Source organism: Muntiacus reevesi, chromosome 1, assembly GCF_963930625.1.
Source record: "Muntiacus reevesi chromosome 1, mMunRee1.1, whole genome shotgun sequence".
In the NCBI taxonomy this organism is placed as follows: domain Eukaryota; kingdom Metazoa; phylum Chordata; class Mammalia; order Artiodactyla; family Cervidae; genus Muntiacus; species Muntiacus reevesi.
Window position 1 is genome coordinate 193,048,151 of NC_089249.1, and position 23,094 is coordinate 193,071,244.

Here is a 23,094-nt window from a genome sequence, read left to right on the forward strand (position 1 = left end):
TAGACCCTCCAAAGGTAAAGGGTCTCACCCATCAAACATTTAAATGAGATAGTATTGAAAGAAGTAACCCTGTTTAAGATAAAAAATTTCAAGAGAATTTCTTAAATTTCATTATTGTGTAATCTTTAGCAGTGCTGTATACTCAAACACCATCTTTATAGTCAACAATGCATTAGATCATGTACACTTAACTAAACAATATTAATCAAAATTTGAAGTCCACCAAAGTCAAATATATGAAAAATATATATACTAAATGACTTCTAAGAGAAAATTCTGATACTTGAGTAATCCCTTATTTCATAAGGGAGGGAAGACAGAAAACCAAAGGATGATAAATTCTGAATATCATGTAAAATGAGTTCTGATTATGAACATTCACCTTTCATTTAGAACCCAGATGACATACCTCTGCATTTCATAGAGATTTATAAATATTCTAAGTGGAGGAAATATCTAGAATTGTATTTTAATAAAATAGATTTATATAAATGACTTAACTTCTTTATATTTGCATTTTAACATGCTTTCTTAGAAGGGAAAGGGACTCTCATTCTGTACTATGTCTAAAGAAGTAGGCTGTATTTAACTGAGACCATGATATATTACCTCTAATATCCTTCCTCTCTTTCACTTTTCATAAAGCTTTATAATGTAAGAGAGTATAGACAGAAGTGAATAACACAGAAACCAATAGTAAACAATTCTAAGAAAATAGAATTTGTCACACTGAGAAATATTGCTGAAGGAACTGGGGTGTATAATCTGATAAATGAATTGCTTGAGTCCAAAATACGGGCACAGTACTGTGTGACCATTTATGTATTTATATTTTTCCAGTCCTCTTTTCTTCTTCCAAAGTTGTCCAAGCTACACAGAACTGGAAATCTAACAAGTGTCTCAGAATTCTTCCTCCTGGGACTCTCAGATGATCCAGAACTGCAGCCTTTGCTCTGTGTCCTGTTTCTGTCCACGTACCTGGTCACCATGCTAGGGAACCTGCTCATCATCCTGGCTGTCACCTCTGATCCCCACCTCCACACCCCCATGTACTTCTTCCTCTCCAACCTCTCCTTGACTGACATTGGCTTCATCTCCACCACAGTCCCCAAGATGATTGTGAACATCCAAACTCATGGTAGAGTCATCTCCTATGTTGGCTGCCTGACACAGATGTCTATTTTTATCCTTTTTGGATGTATGGATGGAATGCTGCTGTCTGTGATGTCCTATGACAGGTTTGTGGCCATCTGTCACCCACTGCACTACCCAGTCATCATGAACCCACGCCTCTGTTACTCCTTAGTTTTGGTGTCTTTTGTGGGAAGCTTTGTGGACTCCCAGGTACACAATCTGATTGTGCTGCAACTTACCTGCTTCCAAGATGTGGAAATTTCTAATTTCTTCTGTGACCCTTCTCTGCTCCTCAAGCTTGCTTGTTGTAACATTTTCACCAAAAATATAGTCATATATTTTATTGGTGCCATTTTTGCTTTTCTCCCTTTCTCAGGGATCTTTTACTCTTACTATAAAATTATTTCCTCCATTCTTAGAGCCTCATCTTCAGGTGGGAGGTATAAAGCCTTCTCCACCTGTGGTTCTCACCTGACAGTTGTTTGCTTATTTTATGGAACAGGCCTTGGTGTGTACCTCAGCTCAGCCATCTCACAATCTCCCAGGAAGGATGCACTGGCCTCAGTGGTGTACACTGTGGTCACCCCCATGCTGAACCCCTTCATCTACAGCCTGAGGAATCGAGACATCAAAAGGGCCTTGTGCAGATTCCTCAACAAAACAATCTAACCTCCATTTGAAGTGTAGGTTGGAAAATGTAGTAAAATTAGCATCGAGATCTGAAAATTCTACCTCCCTCATAACACCAGTTGTAGCTCTTAGGGCCTTCTTGCCTCTCCTTGTTTTCCACCTGAATATTGCTTTTTTAGATATGCTTTTGATGGGGCTGGGAAGGTCTTCTTTGATTCTGTAGATGTCAGAATTACTGTGACTGAATTTTATTATACCCAAGGAGGAGTCTCTAGTTTATTGTGGTGACCCACATACTAGAAAGATGAACAACTCCATTATTTACAGATTTAAATAGTACATTTTTTTTCTAAAACTATTGTTTATTTTCCAGCTAATTACTATGTTTTAAGTCTATGTGTGCAGGATATATGTGTGAGGATACATGTTATGACTTCTCAGCCTTGGCTTTTAACAAAATAATCTGGGGGGCTTACAAATACTGACTATTTTGCAACATTGTAATTCAACTATACTACAATAAAAAAATTTTTTAAAGACTGTCAACTGAGACTCACTGCCAAAGAGTCTATTTATTTTATTCTTATTTATTTATTTTTAAATTTATTACTTATTTTGAAGGAGGATAAATACTTCACAATGTTAGACTTAGGTTGTCCTGAACTGAGGATTTTTTTAAATTACTTTATTTTGTTTATTTATTTTTGGTCATAACATGCAGCTTGTCGGGTCTTAATTCCCAGACCAGGGATTGAAGTTATGCTTCCTACATTCAAAGGCAGAATCTAAGCCTCTGGACCACCAGAGAAGTCCCAGCTTGAGGACTTTTAAACACACTGAAGCTGGTTCTGCTGTGTGGCCAAGGTTGAGAAGTTCTTGAGAACTAAACTTCTTGAGAACTAAGTCAGATCTTTCAGTCAAATGTGACCTTTATGTCATGGGTCCTAACTCTTCTTGGACAAATGCCCCATATCCTAAGGAGATCTGAGCTCATGGGGGAAGATGTGAAGAGCCTACTGTAGTAATAGGCAAGTTGCCTGTGTGCATGTTCAGTCGGTAAGTTGCACATGACTCTTTAGTGATCCCATGGACTGTAGCCTGCCAGGCGCTTCTGTCCATGATATTTTTCAGTCAAGAATACTGGAGTTGCTGTTTCTTTCTCCAGGGGATCTTCCTGACCCAAAGATGGAATCTGCATCTCTTGAATTGGAAGGCAGGTTGTTTACCACTGCACGACTTGAGAAGCCAAACAGGCAACATGGTTTCCCCATTATTGTTGATAATGATTCCTCACGTATAGCCTCTCTACACCATAGAGTTTGGTCTCTATGGCTTATGTGTTGTTTATGAAGCTATTATCTCTGCTCCAAACTCATACTTGTATACACTGCTTTGGAGTGTGACTCTTGAAATAACTGCTGTATTTTCTATCTTGAGTTCATCTTACATACATTCCATAGTGGTCAGTAAGATTCTCTTTACCTTAAACGCTCAACTGTTCATTTTATACTCCTCAAGCCCTTGGTGGAGTACAATCTTTCTTCACCCATGAATGCTATGTTACTGCTTTGTTGTTTTTCTCCTGTTAGTCTTTCAGTATCTTTTAAGCCAACTCCCAGTTTCAGCTTAGTTCAGTTGCTCAGTCGTGTCTGACTCTTTGCAACTCCATGGACTGCAGCATGCCAAGATTCCGTGTCCATCACCAACACCCGGAACTTGCTCAAACTCATGTCCATTTAGTCAGTGATGCCATCCAACCGTCTCATCCTTTGTTGTCCCCTTTTCCTCCTGCCTTGAATCTTTCCCAGCATCTGGGTCTTTTCAAATGAGTCAGTTCTTCACATCGGGTGGCCCAAGTATTGCCGTTTTAACTTCAGCATCAGTCCTTCCAAAGAATAGTCAGGACTGATTTCCTTTAGGATTGACTGGTTTTATATCCTTGCTGTCCAAGGGACTCTCAAGAATCTTCTCCAACGCCACAGTTCAAAAGCATCAATTCTTTGGCGCTCATCTTTCTTTATGGTCCAACTCTCACAGCCATACATGGCTACTGGAAAAACATAGCTTTTGGACTATATGGACCTTTGTCAGCAAAGTATGTTTCTACTTCTTAATATGCTGTCTAGGTTTGTCACAGCTCTTCTTCCAAAGAGGAAGCGTCTTTTAATTTCATGGCTTCAGTCACCATCTGCAGTGATTTTGGAGCCCAAGAAAATAAACTCTATCACGGTTTCCATTGTTTCCCCATCTATTTTCCATGATGTGATGGGACCAGATGCCATGATCTTCATTTTTTGAATGTTGGGTTTTAAGCCAGCTTTTTCACTCTCCTCTTTCATTTTCATCAAGAGGCTCTTTAGTTCCTCTTCGCTTTCTGCTGTAAGAGTGGTGTCATCTGTATATCTGAGGTTATTAACATTCCTCCCGGCAATGTTGATTCCAGCTTGTGCTTCATCCAGCCTGGCATTTCACATGGTATACTCTGCATAGAAGTTAAATAAGGACAACACTGAAACACAACGGATCATAAGAGACTAACACCAGAAGCTCTATGCCAATAAAATGGACAACTTGGAAGAAATGGGCAAATTCTTAGAAAAGTATAACTTTCCAAAATTGAACCAGAAAGAAATAGAAGATCTTAACAGACCCATCACAAGCAAGGAAATAGAAACTGTAATCAGAAATCTTCCAGCAAACAAAAGCCCAGGACCAGATGGCTTCACAGCTGAATTTTACCAAAAATTTAGAGAAGAGCTAACACCTATCTTACTCAAAATTTTCCAGGAAATTGCAGAAGAAGGTAAACTTCCAAACTCATTCTATGAGGCCACCATCACCCTAATTCCAAAACTAGGCAAAGATGCCACAAAAAAAGAAAACTACAGGCCAATATCACTGATGAACATAGATGCAAAAATCCTTAACAAAATTCTAGCAAACAGAATTCAACAAAATATTAAAAAGATCATATATCATGACCAAGTGGGCTTTATCCCAGGAATGCAAGGATTCTTTAATATCCGCAAATCAATCATGTAACAAAATGAAAGATAAAAACCATATGATTATCTTAATAGTTGCAGAAAAAGCGTTTGACAAAATTCAACATCCATTTATGATTAAAACTCTCCAGAAAGCAGGAATAGAAGGAACATACCTCAACATAATAAAAGCTATATATGACAAACCCACAGCAAGCATCACCCTCAATGGTGAAAAATTGAAAGCATTTCCCCTAAAATCAGGAACAAGACAAGGATATCCACTCTCACCACTACTATTCAACATAGTTTTGGAAGTGTTGGCCACAGCAATCAGAGCAGAAAAAGAAGTAAAAGGAATCCAGATAGGAAAAGAAGAAGTGAAACTCTCGCTGTTTGCAGATGACATGATCCTCTACATAGAAAACCCTAAAGACTCTAGCAGAAAATTACTAGAGCTAATCAATGAATATAGTAAAGTTGCAGGATATAAAATTAACACACAGAAATCCCTTGCATTTCTATATACTAACAATGAAAAACAGAAAGAGAAATTAATGAAACAATACCATTCAATGTTGCAACAAAAAGAATAAAATACTTAGGAGTATATCTACCTAAAGAAACAAAAGACCTATACATAGAAAACTATAAAACACTGATGAAAGAAATCAAAGAGGACACAAACAGATGGAGAAACATACCGTGTTCATGGATTGGAAGAATCAATATTGTCAAAATGGCTATTCTACCCAAAGCAATCTATAGATTCAATGCAATCCCTATCAAGCTACCAACGGTATTTTTCACAGAACTAGAACAAATAATTTCACAATTTGTACGGAAATACAAAAAAACCTTGAATAGCCAAAGTAATCTTGAGAAAGAAGAATGGAACTGGAGGAATCAACCTGCCTGACTTCAGACTCTACTACAAAGCCACAGTCATCAAGACAGTATGGTACCGGCACAAAGACAGACATATAGATCAATGGAGCAGAATAGAAAGCCCAGAGATAAATCCACGAACCTATGGACACCTTACCTTTGACAAAAGAGGCAAGGATATACAATGGAAAAAAGACAACCTCTTTAACAAGTGGTGCTGGGAAAACTGGTCAACCACTTGTAAAAGAATGAAACGAACAGTTTCTAACAACATACACAAAAGGAAACTTTAAACCCAAAGTTATTATAATAGAAAGCACACACCTGGATACTAATCCTAGATGTTCTGCAACATTCATGAAATATTTTTTCACAATATACACAATTGGTCAAAGGCAAGAAAATACACTCTGTTTCTATGAGACCATAGAAATTTATATTCCATATATAAGGGAAATAATACATTATATGCCTTTCACAGTATGACTTATTTGTTATCATGATGCCCTCAAATTTCGTCCATATTGTAGTAAATGACAGGATTTGCTTCTTTCTCATAACCGAATAATATTCCATGGTATGTACTGAATGTATATCACATTTTCTTTATCCCTTATTCATCTGTGACACTAGGTTGGTTTCATTTTTTGGTCTTGTGACAGGTACTGGACATGAACCATGGCCATGCAGTCATCTCTTTGAGAGAGTTATGTCATCTCCTATGGACACACACCCAGAAGTGGGATCATTGTCACATATCGCAATTCTATTTAACATTTTTGAGGAACCTCCACACTATTGTCCATGGTGCTTGTACAGTCCCATCAGCAGTGCATGAGGATTCAGTTTTCTACACATTTTTGCCAGCACTTGTTACTTTTTGTCTTTTTAATCGTAAGCAGTCCAACAGGTGTGAGGTGGAGATTTGTCTTCCTAATGTTGGACCTCAGGCCAGGGTGTCCAATATATGGTGTATTCTCTCATCCTTACTTCTCATAGAGGTTAACCTAGCCCATTGTACTCCCTCCTGTTCTGTGTCCACTCCTGAGGGCATCAAGTCACTCTCCTTTCCTACCCAATTCCATGTGAGTCATTCTGTTTTCTTTTAATTTTTTTTTAATGATTGAAGTATAGTTGGTTTGTAATGTTGTGCACATCTCTGCTGTACAGCAAAGTGACTCAGTTATTCACACATATACATTCCTTTCTTGTTTTTTTATCGTGTGGTTCACTCTTTACAGTCTTGGTAGAAGAGTCTCTCTGACAGTGTCCAGGTGTTTTCAGTGAGAACGATTCCCCATGTAGATGCATTTGTGTTGTTTTCCTGCAGGGAGCTGAGCCCAGTGTCCTCTTACTCCCACATCTTCACCTCCTCCTAGCAATGTATTTACATTTATGTGTGTGTGCGAGTGCCCAGTCATGTCCAATTCTATGCGACCCCATGGACTGTACCCCACCTATCCCTATCCCCCACTGCTCCCCTATCCATGGGATTCTCCAGGCAAGAATACTGGAGTGGGTTGCCATTTCCTACTCCAAAATGTATGTGAGCATCTTGCAACTCACGTTCTGCCTCATATTACACACTGTGACTGTGTGTGTGATACAAAACGTCTCTCCAGCTTCCTCTTCTGTAGGAGAGTTTCAACAAAATTTCTTAACTGAGAGAGTGGTTAAGATGAGGGACTCACAAGTACTTATCAGAACAGTGTTTGGACACCGTAATGGATCAAGAAATGTACACTATCATATTCACCTTGTTAATAGGCCAGTATTGTGTTTCAGCTAAAAGCTTTCTCAGGTAGTATATTTCATCTGAAGCGTCAGCTCCTGGAATTCATTAACTTGTGAACCAGCAAAAAACAAATTCTTATGCTTTCCAACTGTTTTTAATCACATGGAGTTTAAAGTACTCTAGTTTAAAAGATGGGCTTAGAGAGAGTAGTATGGAAGCAGATACACTACCATATGCAATATAGATCCCTAATGGAAATGTGCTGTGTGACTTAAACTGGGGCTCTATAACAACCTAGAGGGGTGGAAAAGGATGGGAGGTGGGAGGGAGGTTCACAGTGGAGGGGATATATGTACACCAATGGCTAATTCATGTAGATGTATGGCAGAAATCAAAACAATATTGTAAAGCAATTATCAAGCAATTAAAATAAATAAATATAATAAATTTTTAAAAGATGGGCTTCCCTGATGGTTCAGTGATAAGAAACCCACCTGCCAATGCAGGAGGCAGAGATTTGACTTCTGGGTTGAGAAGATCCCCTGGAGAAGGGAATGGTAACCCACTCCAGTATTCTTGCCTGGGAAATCCTATGGAAAGAGGAGCCTGATAGGCTACAGCCCATGGTGTTGCAGAATTGGACATGACTTAGTGACTAGACAACAATAACCACAAGTTATTTAAATGCCCCAAACCCAGTCTCTCCTTCTCATATCCACCTGTGCATATCTGCCATGTGCTCTCTCTTAAAAATACCCTGTCACTTATTCACACACAGGTAAATAACATTCTTCTCTCCATATCCAATTTGACTTGGTTTAAAGTTTTTTCATATCACTTAATGACAAATCAACCTCTGCATTCATCAGAAGGGTGCTCTCTGTCAGGAAGATTACACAAACAGGACTGAGAAGGTTACATCCCACCACTCTCCACACACATCCCACTTTATCCACTAGCAAAAATGGATAAGCCAAATCCACATTTTATTAAAGTGTTCAAGAGCTGAGACCACGAGGAAACCAAGAGAAAATATACCCTGGTTTGAGTGGATTCCATTCGAATTAGCAGAAAACAGAAACATGTGGAATATGTCATGTGGAAACTTGTTACATCTGTTCATGGAGCAGCTACATGTTTTCCTGATGCTGATGGAGGGGTTCTCCTAGTATATCAAAAAACAGTGGTCAACTTGAAACTGCATGACCTGAAGCTATAGAGTGGGGTCTGCAGAAGTACCTAGTGGAGAGGAAGGTCCGCCCATTTCTAGTTTGTTTCCAGGGAATTTTTGCTGAAATCATGTTGGCACAGTGAATCTAGGAATATGCTGCAAAGCAGATGGGCAAGAGGTGACTATTGAAGGGTTTGGAGCACAAAGTCCTTATAGAAGATGAGGCATGTGTGGTGAGCAGGACCTGAGATGCTTTCATTGATCTCAACTCCTGGTTTTCATTCCATTGTATACTTCCTCTCATCAACTTTACTAAAGTAAAGAGATGAAAGTACATTATCTTTAGAGACAATTGTTAACTCTGAAAATGGAAAGTGTATCACATCATTGGTCTAGACCTCTTACTACATAGATTTAATAATTGATACAATGGATTTCAACATATCAAAATCACACATTGAGTGGCAAAATTGAGGGGGAAATGTCTGATTTTACGTTAAGATCCTGCAATTTGGAAGTAAGGAACTTGGTTCCTTGGTCATGCTCCAGCAGAGATGCAGCTCAGACCAGTAAGTGCTAGGGAGACAGGGATGGTGAAGGGGATGTTAGGAGCAATCTATACTGTTTTGTAATAAAACGCTTTGAAGCTCATATTCTTAGCTCTGGTTGAAATGTGAGACCTCTCATTTGGAGTTCTGCTTTCACCCTCAATGGCCTGGCTCTGGCTAGCATCCCTCCCACTAGAGAAGCAAATGCACCTCTGTAAACTTTCCCCTTGTTCAGTTGTGGTTCAGTCGTTCAGTTGTGTCCGACTCTTTGCAACCCCATGGACTGCAGCAAGCCAGGCTTCCCTGTCCTTCACCATCTCCCAGACTTTACTCAAACTCATGTCCATTGAGTCGATGATACCATCCAACCATCTCATCCTCTGTCCCTCTTCCCTCTAACACTTCAGTTCATTAAGGGATCAGTGATGAGGATGAGGACGAGCATGACGAGGATGACATGAACCATACCATCGTGTGCTGTTATTGAAGGCTTCCTAGGTGTTGGGCTCTGAATTATAAGTTTTATATTTCCTGCTTGAGTACATCTTCATAGTTTATCTCCAATTAAATGTACACACATTACTGTTATTTTAATAAGAGGAAAGAAGTGAAATATTTTATGCCACATGTACCAGTTCATGGGGCTTTCTTGGTGGCTCAGTGGTAATAGGATCCGCCTGCCAATGCAGGAGACTCAGGTTCCAGTCCCGGGTCATGAAGATCCCCTGGAGAAGGAAATGGCAACCGGCTGCAGTCATCTAGCCTGGGAAATCACATGGACAGAGGATCCTGGTGGTCTACAGTCCTTGGCTCACAAAGAGTTGGACACAACTTAGGGACTAAGCAACAGCAACCAGATCATGAATTAAAGAATGATAAAATCATGTTTGAAGTCAGTCATTTTGGAGAGACTGCTTCCAGATGCAAGGTATGTGGGCAATACCTCTGCCAACCCAAACCATCATGTCACTCACCCCGTTAGTCCTGGCAGAGACTCCCTGCTCCCTGCTCACTGTTATGAGAACACTTATACTTGGTTGGTGGGAATGAATAATGAAAGAGCCATTACAGAAAACAGAATGGAGGTTCCTTAAAGAAATTAAAAGCTGCAACTAATTGAAATAGAATTACCATAGGATCTAGCAACCCACTTCAGCGTAGGTGCCAAAGAAATGAAATCAGAACCTCTAAGAGACATTTGCATTCCCTTGTATCATCGTATTACCTGAATAGTGAAAGCGTGTCTATTGAAGATGAATAGGTCAAAGATGTTGGGTGTATATATAAACAATGGGATATTCACTTCAGTTCAGTTCATTTCGGTCACTCAGTCATGTCTGACTCTTTGTGACCCCATGAATCGCAGCAGGCCAGGCCTCCCTGTCCATCACCAACTCCCGGAGTTTACTCAAACTCATGCCCATTTAGTCGGTGATGCCATCCAGCCATCTCATCCTCTGTCGTCCCCTTCGCCCCCTGTCCCCAATCCCTCCCAGCATCAGGGTCTTTTCCAATGAGTTAACTCTTCACATGAGGTGGCCAAAATACTGGAGTTTAGGCTTTAGCATCAGTCCTTCCAATGAACACCCAGCTCTGATCTCCTTTAGGATGGACTGGTTGGGTCTCCTTGCAGTCCAACGGACTCTCAAGAGTCTTCCACTGAAATGTTGTGAAGTAATTAGCCTCCAACTAATAAAAAAAATTAAAAATTAAAAAAAAGAGTTTTCTCCAACACTACAGTTCAAAAGCAACAATTTTCAGCACTCAGCTTTCTTCACAGTCCAACTCTCACATCCATTATGACCACTAGAAAAACCATAGCCTTGACCAGATGGACCTTTACTCAGCCATAAAAAGAAGGATATCCTGCCATTTCTGACAACATGAAATGACCTGGAGAATATTAATTCATTTACTATAATTGGAGGATAATTACTTTACAATGTTGTGATGGTTTTTGCCAAACATCACCATGAATCAAAATTTCAAGAGAGTTCTTAAATTTTATTATTGTTTACTCATTGACAGGTGAATAATAAAGGACAAAAATGGTATGGACCTAACAGAAGCAGAAGATATAAGAAGAGATGCCAAGAATACACAGAACTATAAAAAAAGATCTTCATGACCCAGACAATCAGATAATCACCCAGATAATCACGACCCAGATAATCTTCACGACCCAGATGGTATAATCACTCATGTAGAGCCAGACATCCTGGAATGCAAAGTCAAATGGACTTTAGGAAGCATCACTACGAGCAAAGCTAGTAGAAGTGATGGAATTCCAGTTGAGCTATTTCAAATCCTAAAAGACAATGCTGTGAAAGTGCTGCACTCAGTATGCCAGCAAATTTGGAAAACTCAGCAGTGGCCACAGGGCTGGAAAAAGTCAGTTTTCATTCCAGTCCCAAAGAAAGGCAATGCCAAAGAACCCTCAAACTACTGCACAATTGCATTCATCTCATGCTAGCAAAATAATGCTCAAAATTCTCCAAACCAGACTTCAAGAGTACATGGACTGTGAACTTCCAGATATTCAAGCTGGATTTAGACAAAGCAGAGAGGAACCAGAGATCAAATTGCCAACATCTGTTGGATCATAGAAAAAGCAAGAGAGTTCCAGAAAAACATCTCCTTCTGCTTTGTTGACTATGCCAAAGCCTTTGACTGTGTGGATGACAACACACTGTGGAAAATTCTTCAAGAGATGGGAATACCAGACTACCTGACCTGCCCCTTGAGAAACCTATTTGCAGGTCAGGAAGCAACAGTTAGAACTGGGCATGGAACAACAGACTGGTTCCAAATAGGAGAAGGAGTACGTCAAGGCTGTATATTGTCACCCTGCTTATTTAACTTATATGCAAGAAATGCTGGGCTGGAGGAAGCACAAACTGGAATTAAGATTGCTGGGAGAAATATCAATAAGCTCAGATATTCAGATGATACCACCCTTATGGTAGAAAGTGAAGAAAAACTAAAGAGCCTCTTGATGAAAGTGAAAGAGGAGAGTGAAAAAGTGGGCCTAAAGCTCAACATTCAGGAAACTAAGATCATGGAATCTGGTCCCACCACTTCATGGCAAATAGATGGGGAAACAATGGAAAAAGTGACAGACTTTATTTTTCTGGGCTCCAAAATCACTGCAGATGGTGACTGCAGCCATGAAATTAAAAGATGGTTGGTCCTTAGAAGAAAAGCTAAGGCCAACCTAGACAGCATATTAAAAAGCAGAGACATTACTTTCCCAACAAAGTTCTTCTAGTCAAGGCTATGGTTTTTCCAGTAGTCATGTATGGATGTGACAGTTGGACTATCAAGCAAGCTAATCGCCAAAGAATTGATGCTTTTGAACTGTGGTGTTGGAGAAGACTCTTGAGAGTCCCCTGGACTCCAAGGAGATCCAACCAGTTCATCCTAAAGGAGATCAGTCCTGGGTGATCTTTGGACAGACTGATGTTGAAGCTGAAACTCCAATACTTTGGCCACCTGATGCAAACAGCTGACTCATTGGAAAAGACCCTGATGTTAGGAAAGATTGAAGGTGGCAGAATGGGATGACAGAGGATGAGATGATTTGATGGAATCACCTGCTCAATGGACATGGGTTTGGGTAAACTCCAGGAGTTGGTGATGGACAGAGAGACCTGGCATGCTGCAGTCCATGGGGTCGCAAAGAGTCGGACACAACTGAGCGACTGAACTAAACTGAACTGAACTGTATAGCATAGGGAACTCTTCTCAATATTCTGTGAGACTAATATGGGAAAAATCTAAAAAACAGTGGATATGTATGATGTATAACTGATTCACTTTCTTGTACACATGAAACTAACATACCAGTAAATCAACTGTATTCCAATAATTTTTTTTAAAAAATAAGATTTTTCTGATATGGCAATGTAATTCCATTAGAGGAAAACTCAGAAACAAAGACTCATTCAAATTAGAGATAAAATGTAAATCTTCATGATATAAAATGCCATTCTAAGCAAGGAGTAAGACAATGAAGACAAGAATTTATATTTAGAGACAACTAACTGAGAAAATGGAAAGTGTATCACATCCTTGGTAAAAAGTCCTAATATGCCTAGATTTCATGATAAATAAAGAGACTTACAAATATCAAAAACACACATTGTGTGATTAAATTGAGAAAGAAAGTCTGAATTTTACGTTATCCTCCTGCAACTTGGAAGTAAGAAGAGGAGAGGTGCACAACCACCTGAGGAGATGAGGGATATTCCCAAGACACTCACTTTTCTCCTTTTCCTTTCTGTTAGTATTAACAAGTCTCCAGAGATTGGGACAACACAGACCAACTGGCTAATGGTGAGCTTTGGGCATTGAGCACTAAGGTCATAACACTGAAAATAATTGGTCAGTGCCTCCAGTTCTTTAGTTTGCTTGTTCTAATATTGTGAGTCCACACCTATGTCTCCATCCTTTGTAGGAATCTGCATCAGAAGGTCCAGTCTGAGTCTGTCTTCCTGCTCATCCTGAGGAGGGACCCTGAGACTTCATCACACACCAGGCAGGAGATGGGCAGTGAGCCTGTGCTCCTTGGTCATGTTCCAGCAGAGATGCAACCTAGCCCAGTAAGTGCAGAGGGAGAGAGTGGTTGGCAGCGGGACTATTTCAGCATTATTTCCTCCCCAAGAGCAACAAACATGATAGTTTTCATAGAAAGGTAGGAAGGCACCCATCTACATGGTTTTGGAATAGTGGCTTTTGAAATTTATGTATTTGGTTCTTGTTGGCATATGAGAACACTCATTCAGAGTTCTCCATACACCTTACTGGTTCTGGTTTTGGCTGGCATCCTTCCCATCAGAGCAGTTAATGTGTCTCTGCAAACTTTCTTTCACATATTTAAATAAAATGAAATGGTGATGAAGAGATGATGAAAATGAAGAGGATAAAACTAATCATAACATCATGTACTGTTAATCAAGGCTTCCTAAGTATCAGGCTCTGAGGTACATTTTATGTTTCTTGCTTGATTCTGTCTGCATAATCTCTCCCAAATTATTAGTGCGCACATTATTATTATTTTAATAAGAGGAAGAAGCAGTGCATTTTACGTCATATCTACCAGTTCATGTTAAAGTGTTAAAGCCAAGTCTGAAGTCTGTCAGTCTGGGCAGACTGACTCCAGACACAGAGCATCAGGGCAGTCTTCCCCTCTTCACCCAAACAATCCTGTCACTTCCTGGCAGAGACTCCCTGCTTACTGTGCCCTTCCCCTTGGAATTTTCTGGAGGGCAGAGTGTTGGGCAGGTATCACTTGCCACATATATTATCAGAAGAATGTCTGAGATCACAAATGAAGCCACAGAAATAACTGGCACCTGATACTTCAGGGTATATCTCTGTTGATGCTGTTCTTTGATTTCACTTCACCTGTCCACTTTCTCCTCTATAGTTAGAATGAGCTAAGTCAATCATGACGGAGATACAAAATCAGTCTTGGGGTCCAGTCTTATTAAGGAAAATGAAAATATTTAAAATAATATACTCCAGATGTATCCATAATTATACCTCTCTACCTCTGCTGAAAATTTTCAAAAAGTCTGTAAACAAAGAAATTTAGGGCATGGGACTCAGAGAAGAAAAACATTAATTTTGAATCCTGTTTGCTTCACTCATTCTTAGTGTATTGTGGGGCAATTTCTTAGAATCTTTGAGATTTAGGATTATCAACTGAGGGATTCCTCACTAATACAGAACCACTGGATTGGGTCTAAGCAAACATCCTCACCCTCAATGCAATAACTATGTGCAGCTGACAGAATATTACTTTCGCACTGAAACAAGCACAGGGAATTAGCTTCCCTGGTGGCTCAGACAACAAAGAATCGACCTGTGATGCAGGAGGCCCAGGTTCCATCCCTGGGTTGGGAAGATCCCCTGCAGAAAGAAGTGGCAACCCACTCTAGTATTCTTGCCTGGAGAATCCCATGGACAGAGGAGCCTGGTGGGCTCCAATCCATGGGGTTGCATAGAGTCAGACACAACTGAGCACACACATACCAAACTGGTTATGCACCCATTGTGAGAACTTAACTAATTACCACTCACATGTTATGTACTAATTTCCATTTGTCTGAAACAGAGAAACATACAAGAATTTTCATTGGATTGTTGTAAGCAGAAACTGATACAAATAAAAATAATATATGTAATGCAAATTTTTAATTTTGTTTTAAATTTTAAAACAATTTTTTAAATTTTTTAATTTTTTAAATTTATAAATTTTTTAAAACAAAAATTTTAAATTTTAAAACTTTAAATATTTGTTTAATATATAAAGTATATCAAATTATATATTACTGCACTTAAATGTGTTAAATTTGTTAAAGTGAAATTAATTTATATAAATATAAATTTACCAACTGAGGAAAATGGTGTCTTTCCTTATATAATAACGTGTGTCAGGAAATTGTTTGATGTAGTTGTATGTACTTCACAAGAGACTTAACCAAAATGGTGTGGTAACAAAGTGCATTGAGAGGCAATATGGATATTATTTTATTTAGGGAAGATTCTTTAAAAGCTGGTTGTATGTGTGTTAGTCGCTCCATCTTTTCCGACTCTTTGGGACCCCATGGACTGTAGTCCATGAGGCTCCTCTATCCATGGAATTCTCCAGGCAAGAATACTGGAGTGGGTTGCCATTTCCTTCTCCAGGGGATCTTTCTGACCCAGGGATTGAACCCAGGTCTCCTGCATTGCAGGCGGATGCTTTACTGTCTGAGCTACTACAGAAACCCTAAAATCTGGTTATGCATATGCAAATGAATATTGACATTATGAAAACATTTACAAGAAAACATATATGTCAAGTTAATCACACTGGTTGCTTTGAGGACGTGTATGCAGGGAAGTGGGATTGAACTGAGGTCTCAAGAGAAGTTAAATTTTATCATTAATGTTTCAAATTTCTATGATATGTGGGATCTGAAGAAATATTATTAATTGTTTATATTTTAAGAATAGGTGTGGTATTTAGGACAGTATTAATCAATAATATTCATGGAGATTTTTCTAAGTGTTGGGCAATATTCATTCTAAGGCAGTGTTGATCAAGCCCTGGTTCACAAAAGGGAGACCAAGATACTCACCTATAGAGATCCTGAAATTGGTTCTAGGCTGAGGCCAGGGTAACTAAGCATTTTTAAATAAGCACATGTAAGTAATTGATGAAATGGAACTGAAAATCACTGGTCTAATCAATATAAATGATTTTTAAAACTTTCTTGCAATGGTTCTATTGATAGGTTCAATTACTATCATAATTTCATAGATAAGGAAACTGCTCAGATGTGTTTGCATTATTCTATTTAAATCTTTTTCACAACACATTCCCTTGTCATTGCAATATTTTTTGAAATAGAATATGGATATATGTCTGTTGACAGTTGAACAGGTAAAGAAAATGTGGAATGTATATAAACAATGGGATACTACTCAGCCATGAGGGGAGATATAGTTATAAGGAATCAACATGAACCCTCTGTTATATTTTTTTTTTTGTTCTATGTTACATTTATGTTTTTAATTAATTTACTTATTTTAATGGAAGATAATTAAAATATTGTGAAAGATTTTGCCATACATCGACATGAATCGGTCAAAGGTACACATGTACAACCAACAAGGACTTTTTGTATAGCACAGGGAACTCTGCTCAATGTTATGTGGTAGTGTGAAGGGAAGGGGATTTTGAGGGAGAATGGGTACATTTATATGTATGGCTGAGTTCCTTTGCTATCTGTCTGAAACTATCACAACATTGTTAACTGACTACACCCCAGTATAAAATAAGAAGTTTTTTAAAAGAGCTGTAGTTGTGAGGACTAGTGGTGGAGAAGGTAGAGAAATGTTGGTCAAAGGATATAAACTTTTGCTATAAAATGAGTACATTCTGGGGATCTAACATGCAGTCTGATGACTATAGCTAATAATTTGTATTGTGTTCTTGAAATCTGCTATGAGAGGTTTGTTTAACTTATACCACATACACGCGAGCACAAATAGAAGCTATGTAAGGTGATATATACATTAATTAATTTGATTGTGGTAGTCACAATTTGTAGTAAATCATCATTTTGTACATTTTTTCAAAAACTTCATGTGGCAAGACCCAAATATAAGCAACTTTGTCAATCACGTCAATAAACTGAAAAAAAAGAAAAAAGAAAAACAATAAAGGAGTATTAGTTCACCAGCGAAGAATGAACTTCAAAAAATGTAAAGTGGTCTCACACATTAGACATTTAACTGAGTTGGTATGGAAACAAATAACACTGTATAAGATAAAAAAAATTTCAAGAACATTTCTAAAATTTCATTATCATTTAATCATTGACAATGCTCTGTATGCTAATGCCATAATTATAGTCACCAATGCTGTATGATCACATGCACTGAATTAAACCATACAAATCAAATTTTTAAGTCCACCAAAGTCAAATGAAGTATATACTAAATGATTTTTTAAATGCAACCCTGATAACTGAGTAATCACTTATTTCATGAAGGAGAGAAGACAGGAAAACCAATAATAAAACTCTAAACACAACCTAAATATGTTTTCTGATTGTGAACATCCATTTTTAGTTTAGAATCCAGATGAACAATTCCTTCCTTTCATAAAGATATAAAAATATTCCAAATAAAGGAAATAACTAGAATTGAATTTAAATAAAATAAGACATATAAATATGTTTAATTTATTTGAACTATATTTTTTCTTAAAGGGGGAAGGGAATTTCTCTTTCTGTATTACTTCAAAAGAAGTAGGCTGTATTTAACTGAGATCATAGATATGTTACCTCTAATGTTCTTGTTCCCTTTCACTTTTCTGTGAAGTTTTATAATCTAAGAGTTTATAAACAGATGTGTATAACAGAAACCAAGGAGGAAACTTTCTAAGCAAATAGAATTTGTCACAGTGAGAAATATTGCTGGAAGAACAAGAGTGTATAATCTTAGAAATAAATTGCTTGAATCCAAAATATGGACAGAGAGCTCAATGCCCATTTACTTACTTCCTATGTTTCCAGCCCTCTTTTCTTTTTCCAAAGGTGTCCAAGATACACAGAACTAGAAATCTAACAAGGGCCTCAGAATTCTTCCTGATGGGACTCTCAGATGATGCAGAACTGCAACCTTTGCTCTGTGTCCTCTTCCTGTCCATGTACATGGTCACTGTGCTGGGGAACCTGCTCATCATATTAGCCATCACCTCTGACCCCCACCTCCACACCCCCATGTACTTTTTCCTCTCCAACCTGTCCTCGGTTGACGTAGGTTTCATCTCCACCACAGTCCCCAAAATGATTGTGGACATCCAATCTCACAGCAGAGTCATCTCCTATTCAGGCTGCCTGACTCAGATGTCTATTTTTATCCTTTTTGCATGTATGGATTGTATGCTTATTACTGTGATGGCCTATGACAGGTTTGTGGCCATCTGTCACCCACTGCACTACGCGGTCACCATGAACCTGCGCCTCTGTTGCTCCTTAGTTTTGGTGTCCTTTTGTGTTAGCCTTTTGGACTCCCAGGTGCACAATATGATTGTGTTACAACTTACCTGTTTCAAGGATGTAGAAATTTCTGGTTTCTTCTGTGATCCTTCTCAACTGCTCAACCTTGCTTGTTCTGACACTTTCACCAATAACATAGTCAGCTATACTATTGGTGCCTTGACTGGTGTTCTCTCTGTCTCAGGAATCATTTTCTCTTACTGTAAAATTCTTGTCTCCATTCTGAGAGTCCCCTCATCAGGTGGGATGTACAAAGCCTTTGCCACCTGTGGTTCTCACCTAGCAGTTGTTTGCTTATTTTATGGAACAGCCCTGGGTGTGTACCTCAGTTCAGCCATCTCACAGTCTCCCAGGAAGGATGCAGCAGCCTCGGTGGTGTACACTGTGGTCACCCCCATGTTGAACCCCTTCATCTACAGCCTGAGGAACAAAGACATCAAAAGGGCCTTGTGGAGGTTCCTGGCAGCACAAACTCAACTTAGGACCTGGCAACCCATTTGAGTGTATACTAGAAAATGTAGCAAAACTAAACCTGGAGATCTAAAAATTGTATCTGTCTCATGACACCATTTTTATAGCTCTTACGGCCTTCATGTCTCTCCTCACTTTCTACCTGAATATTACTTCTCTTTACGGTTTATCCCCCTGCCAGTGCAGGAGACACAAGAGACACAGGTCCAATCCCTGAGTCCGGAAGATCCCTGGAGGAGGAAATGGCAACCCACTCCAGTATTCTTGCCTGGGAAATCCCAAGAACAGGGGATGCTCTTGGGCTACAGTCCACGGGGTTGCAAAGAGTCAAACAAGACTGAGCACATGCACACACACACATGGTTTAACATGACAGTGGGGAGTTCTAAGAGCCTTTTTGTATCAAAATCACTCCTTGAATGAATCTCATTATATCTATAGAGATTCTATATTTTATCTTTGGTAGCCCAAGCATCCTCAAAAGATGAATCATTTCTCCTTAATATATCAAAAATTTACAAAATTTCCAAGCCCAATAGTAAATTCTACTATTCAAATCTGTGCATGCTGTTATGTGAGCTGCATGTCACTGCTTCTCAGCCTTGGCTTTAATTGCAATCTTCTGGGAAGTTTAAAATACTGACCACTGGGTTTCACCACCAGAATTTCTGATTCAACTGAATTTGTGTGTGATCCAAGCATGAGAATTTTAAAAAGCGCTCAGGTGGTTCTAATGTGTGCCCAAGGTTGACAACTACTGATCCAAGTCAAGCCTCTCTTTCCCAAGGTGAAGTTTATGTCTTGAGTCCTAATGTTGTTCATGGACAAATGCTGAAGATCCAAAAGAGATCACAGATCAAAGGGGGAAGATATGAAGACCCTGATGTGGTAACAAGTAATTCGTTTTACCCATTATTTCCAATAAATTTCTTCACATAGCTTCTCTATGTTGTACACCTGGCCTTTGCTTTAGGGTGGAGTGTTTGAAATCATGTTCCATCTTGTGGTCTTTGTTCCATCAACGGCCATCTTGTGTTCATCTTCCATGCATTCACCAGTGGTCTGTATATGTCTCTTTGCTCTAAAAGTTCAATGGGTCCCTTTATACCCCTCCAGCCTTTGGTGAAGTAGCTTCCTCCTTCAGTTATGATCACTATGGTACCACTTTTTTCTTGCTTGTCTTTCAGTCTTTCAATAAGTTTTTAACCAATTCTCTATATTAAATATTCCTCTGTAAGCAGCTATTTGATTTCTATTGCTTTTTTGACTGAACTTTTACTGATACTGTAGCATGGGCTATAAAAATACATTGTATGGTGCCTTCAGTTACATGATTATAAAACTTGCACAGGTAGGAAGGGTGGTTATCCAGAATATGTCTTAGTCATGGGTAACCAACTGGAAAATAAGTGATGATGTTATTTTTCCAATTACACATGGCTCTAATGATGCCTAAAGGTTATGAAATCACCCAGGTCATCACAACAAATGTATCTTCTTTTACATTACTGTAGGATTGCAAAGGACCATATGGTCAGAAAGGGGAGTGTTTCCTTTGAGCAGTGGCATCCTGGTTAGGACTTCACCATGCTTCCCTGTCTTCAGTCAGGATAACTTAGTCTTTGGGCTCCTTTTGTTTTCTACAAGATGGGTTTCCAATCCTTCTTAGAGATGTCACACATCATTTTTGCGGTAGTTATCTTAGTGTTCTGAAGGCTTTCCATAACTAGATTAATTTGCTTTGCATTTTCCAACCAAGGATAAACTGTTATCGACTGAATTGATAAGAAACGTAGTAGTACCTTAGTAAAGAAGGGAATCCATGTAACAGAAGATGAATTCATATTATTCAGTGGTAAAAGATATAACCCATTAAAATTACTAGTACTTTTTAAATGTCATATTAAATATATGTCCTAAAATATTATATTTATTCTCCATTCATCCCAGCAAAATGATAGGCAAGAAACCTTGGAAAAGGACAAAGAAAGGTTGCTTTTGTGTGTATACAGTTCAATTTCAAGTGTGTTCTGTAAAATTTTCTAGCTGTTGCTTTCAGACTGCACCACCTTAAAATTTCTAAAGATAAGTGAACATGTGAATTTTTCAATTTGAGTATATTATAATAGAATATACACATTTGAGTATTAAACTTTCTACAACATTCATGAAATGCCTTTCCATGATGTACACCATTGGTAAGATGAGAGTAAATACACTTACAAGACAAAATTGGGTGAAATTACTGCTATATTTAAAAAGGATAACCAACTAGGACCTACATGGAACTATGCTCAATGTCATGTTGGAGCCTGGATGAGAGGGGAGTTTGAGGGAGAATAGTACATGTATTTGCATGGCTGAGTCCCTTCACTATTCACCTGAAACTGAAAGGTTGTTGCTGAACCATGAAAGATGCTGGGATTCTTGGCCTCTGGAGAAGAAGAATTCAATCTAGGGCCAGAGACTTGATCGCTCAGAGCTTTTGTGTAATAGAGTTTTATTAAAGTATAAGAGGGATAGAGAAAGCTTCTGACATAGACATCAGAAGAGGGCAGAAAGAGTGTCCCCTCACTAGTATTAGCAATGAAGTTATATACTTTTAATTAGTTATTACAGTGAAGCAAAAGAATGTCTGGAGGTTGTAAAGACCTTACTAGACCTACTCCCATAATTTACATTTTTAAGATAACAGGATTCACCAGAAGGTTTTTTCCAGAGACTGTTCTCAAGCAGGATATATTATTGTTATATAATCCTAAGGAATGTAGAGGGAAAGAAAAAAAAGTTTGTCCTTTCCTCCTCCTTGAGAATTAATCCAGATCCCTCTCTCCTTGAAGACCCCCAGACTTCTTATCAACCTGCCTAGGAATTGGCTCTCTCATTCCCCCCTTTTCTTTTAGGAGAATTATGTTGCCAAGGGAAAGGAGTGTCATTTTCGTTCCATAACTACTTCCTGCTGCTTAGGGGCGTGGTCCCTAAATTACTGAGGCAACATATTCTCCTAACCCTCATATTGAGTGTCTCTGATCCAGGAGCCCCAAGTAATAGTTGGAGGAGGCTGTGGCACTTGTAGGAGTTTGGACAACCATTTGTAACTTAAAAGCTTTCAGACGGTTAGAAAGAAATCCTATTATATAGTTACAGGTGTAAGGCAAAATAGTCATTAAACCAAGTTAAAATCAAAATTAAAAGTCCCATTATGTCCATAGTTACATCAGTCCATCTTAAGATTGTTAGATGTCATCACAGAGCTGAAAGTCCTTTCCTTGAAGTAGAGAAACCCACCATGGGAAGTCTTCCACCTGATGAGGAGGAGAGTGCTCCGCAGACCCAGCAGTTAGACTGATTGTGGAAGGCAGTGTAGGAGTGAGCCCAGGACAGGAAGGCATTGTCTTGAGGGTCAAATGGCAGACTCAGGACCTTTGGAGTCAGCAGAAGTAAGCACACATAAATTATCAGGCCCATCTGAAAAGTACAAAGTCAGAGTATAGAAAGTAAGGACATAAAATGAGGTCACTTAGTTCTGGTCAGAGTGCCACCTCTTAACTCAAGTGTGATGCACCCATGAATCAATTCCTGGCACTTTGACAGCTGTTGGAGAAGAGAGAATAACCTGGTAAGGGCCTTCCCGGAAGGGCTGAAGAGATTGGCCCCCAGATCCAATGTTTTTGTCAGGACCTCAGTTCCTGACTCAAACAGAGGCTTGCTTGACTCAGAGGCCGGGTCAGGAGTCACCTCCTGGAGTTCCATTAATGCCTGTTGAAAAGCTGAGAGCTGAGTTACATAATTAGCTAATTCTAAGGCTTTGGAAAACTTTTCCATTGAGCATTTTCAGGAATTAGCAATCATCCATTTGTGGACTGTAACCATCCTTTATCAGTAATCTTTCCTCCTCCTTGAGAATTCAAGACCTCTCTCTCCTTGGGGACCCCTGGACTTCTTATCAACCTGCCTAGGAATTAGCTCTCTCAAA

The 23,094-nt window shown here is 38.9% G+C and overlaps 2 pseudogenes; both read left to right on the top strand.

Moving 5' to 3' along the window:
- Positions 1-820: 820 nt before the first annotated feature.
- Positions 821-1,803, top strand: LOC136166375 (olfactory receptor 7E24-like; annotated as a pseudogene).
- An 11,859-nt stretch (positions 1,804-13,662) lies between these two features.
- LOC136156519 (olfactory receptor 7E178-like) lies at positions 13,663-19,148 on the top strand (annotated as a pseudogene).
- The last annotated feature ends 3,946 nt before the right edge of the window (positions 19,149-23,094 follow it).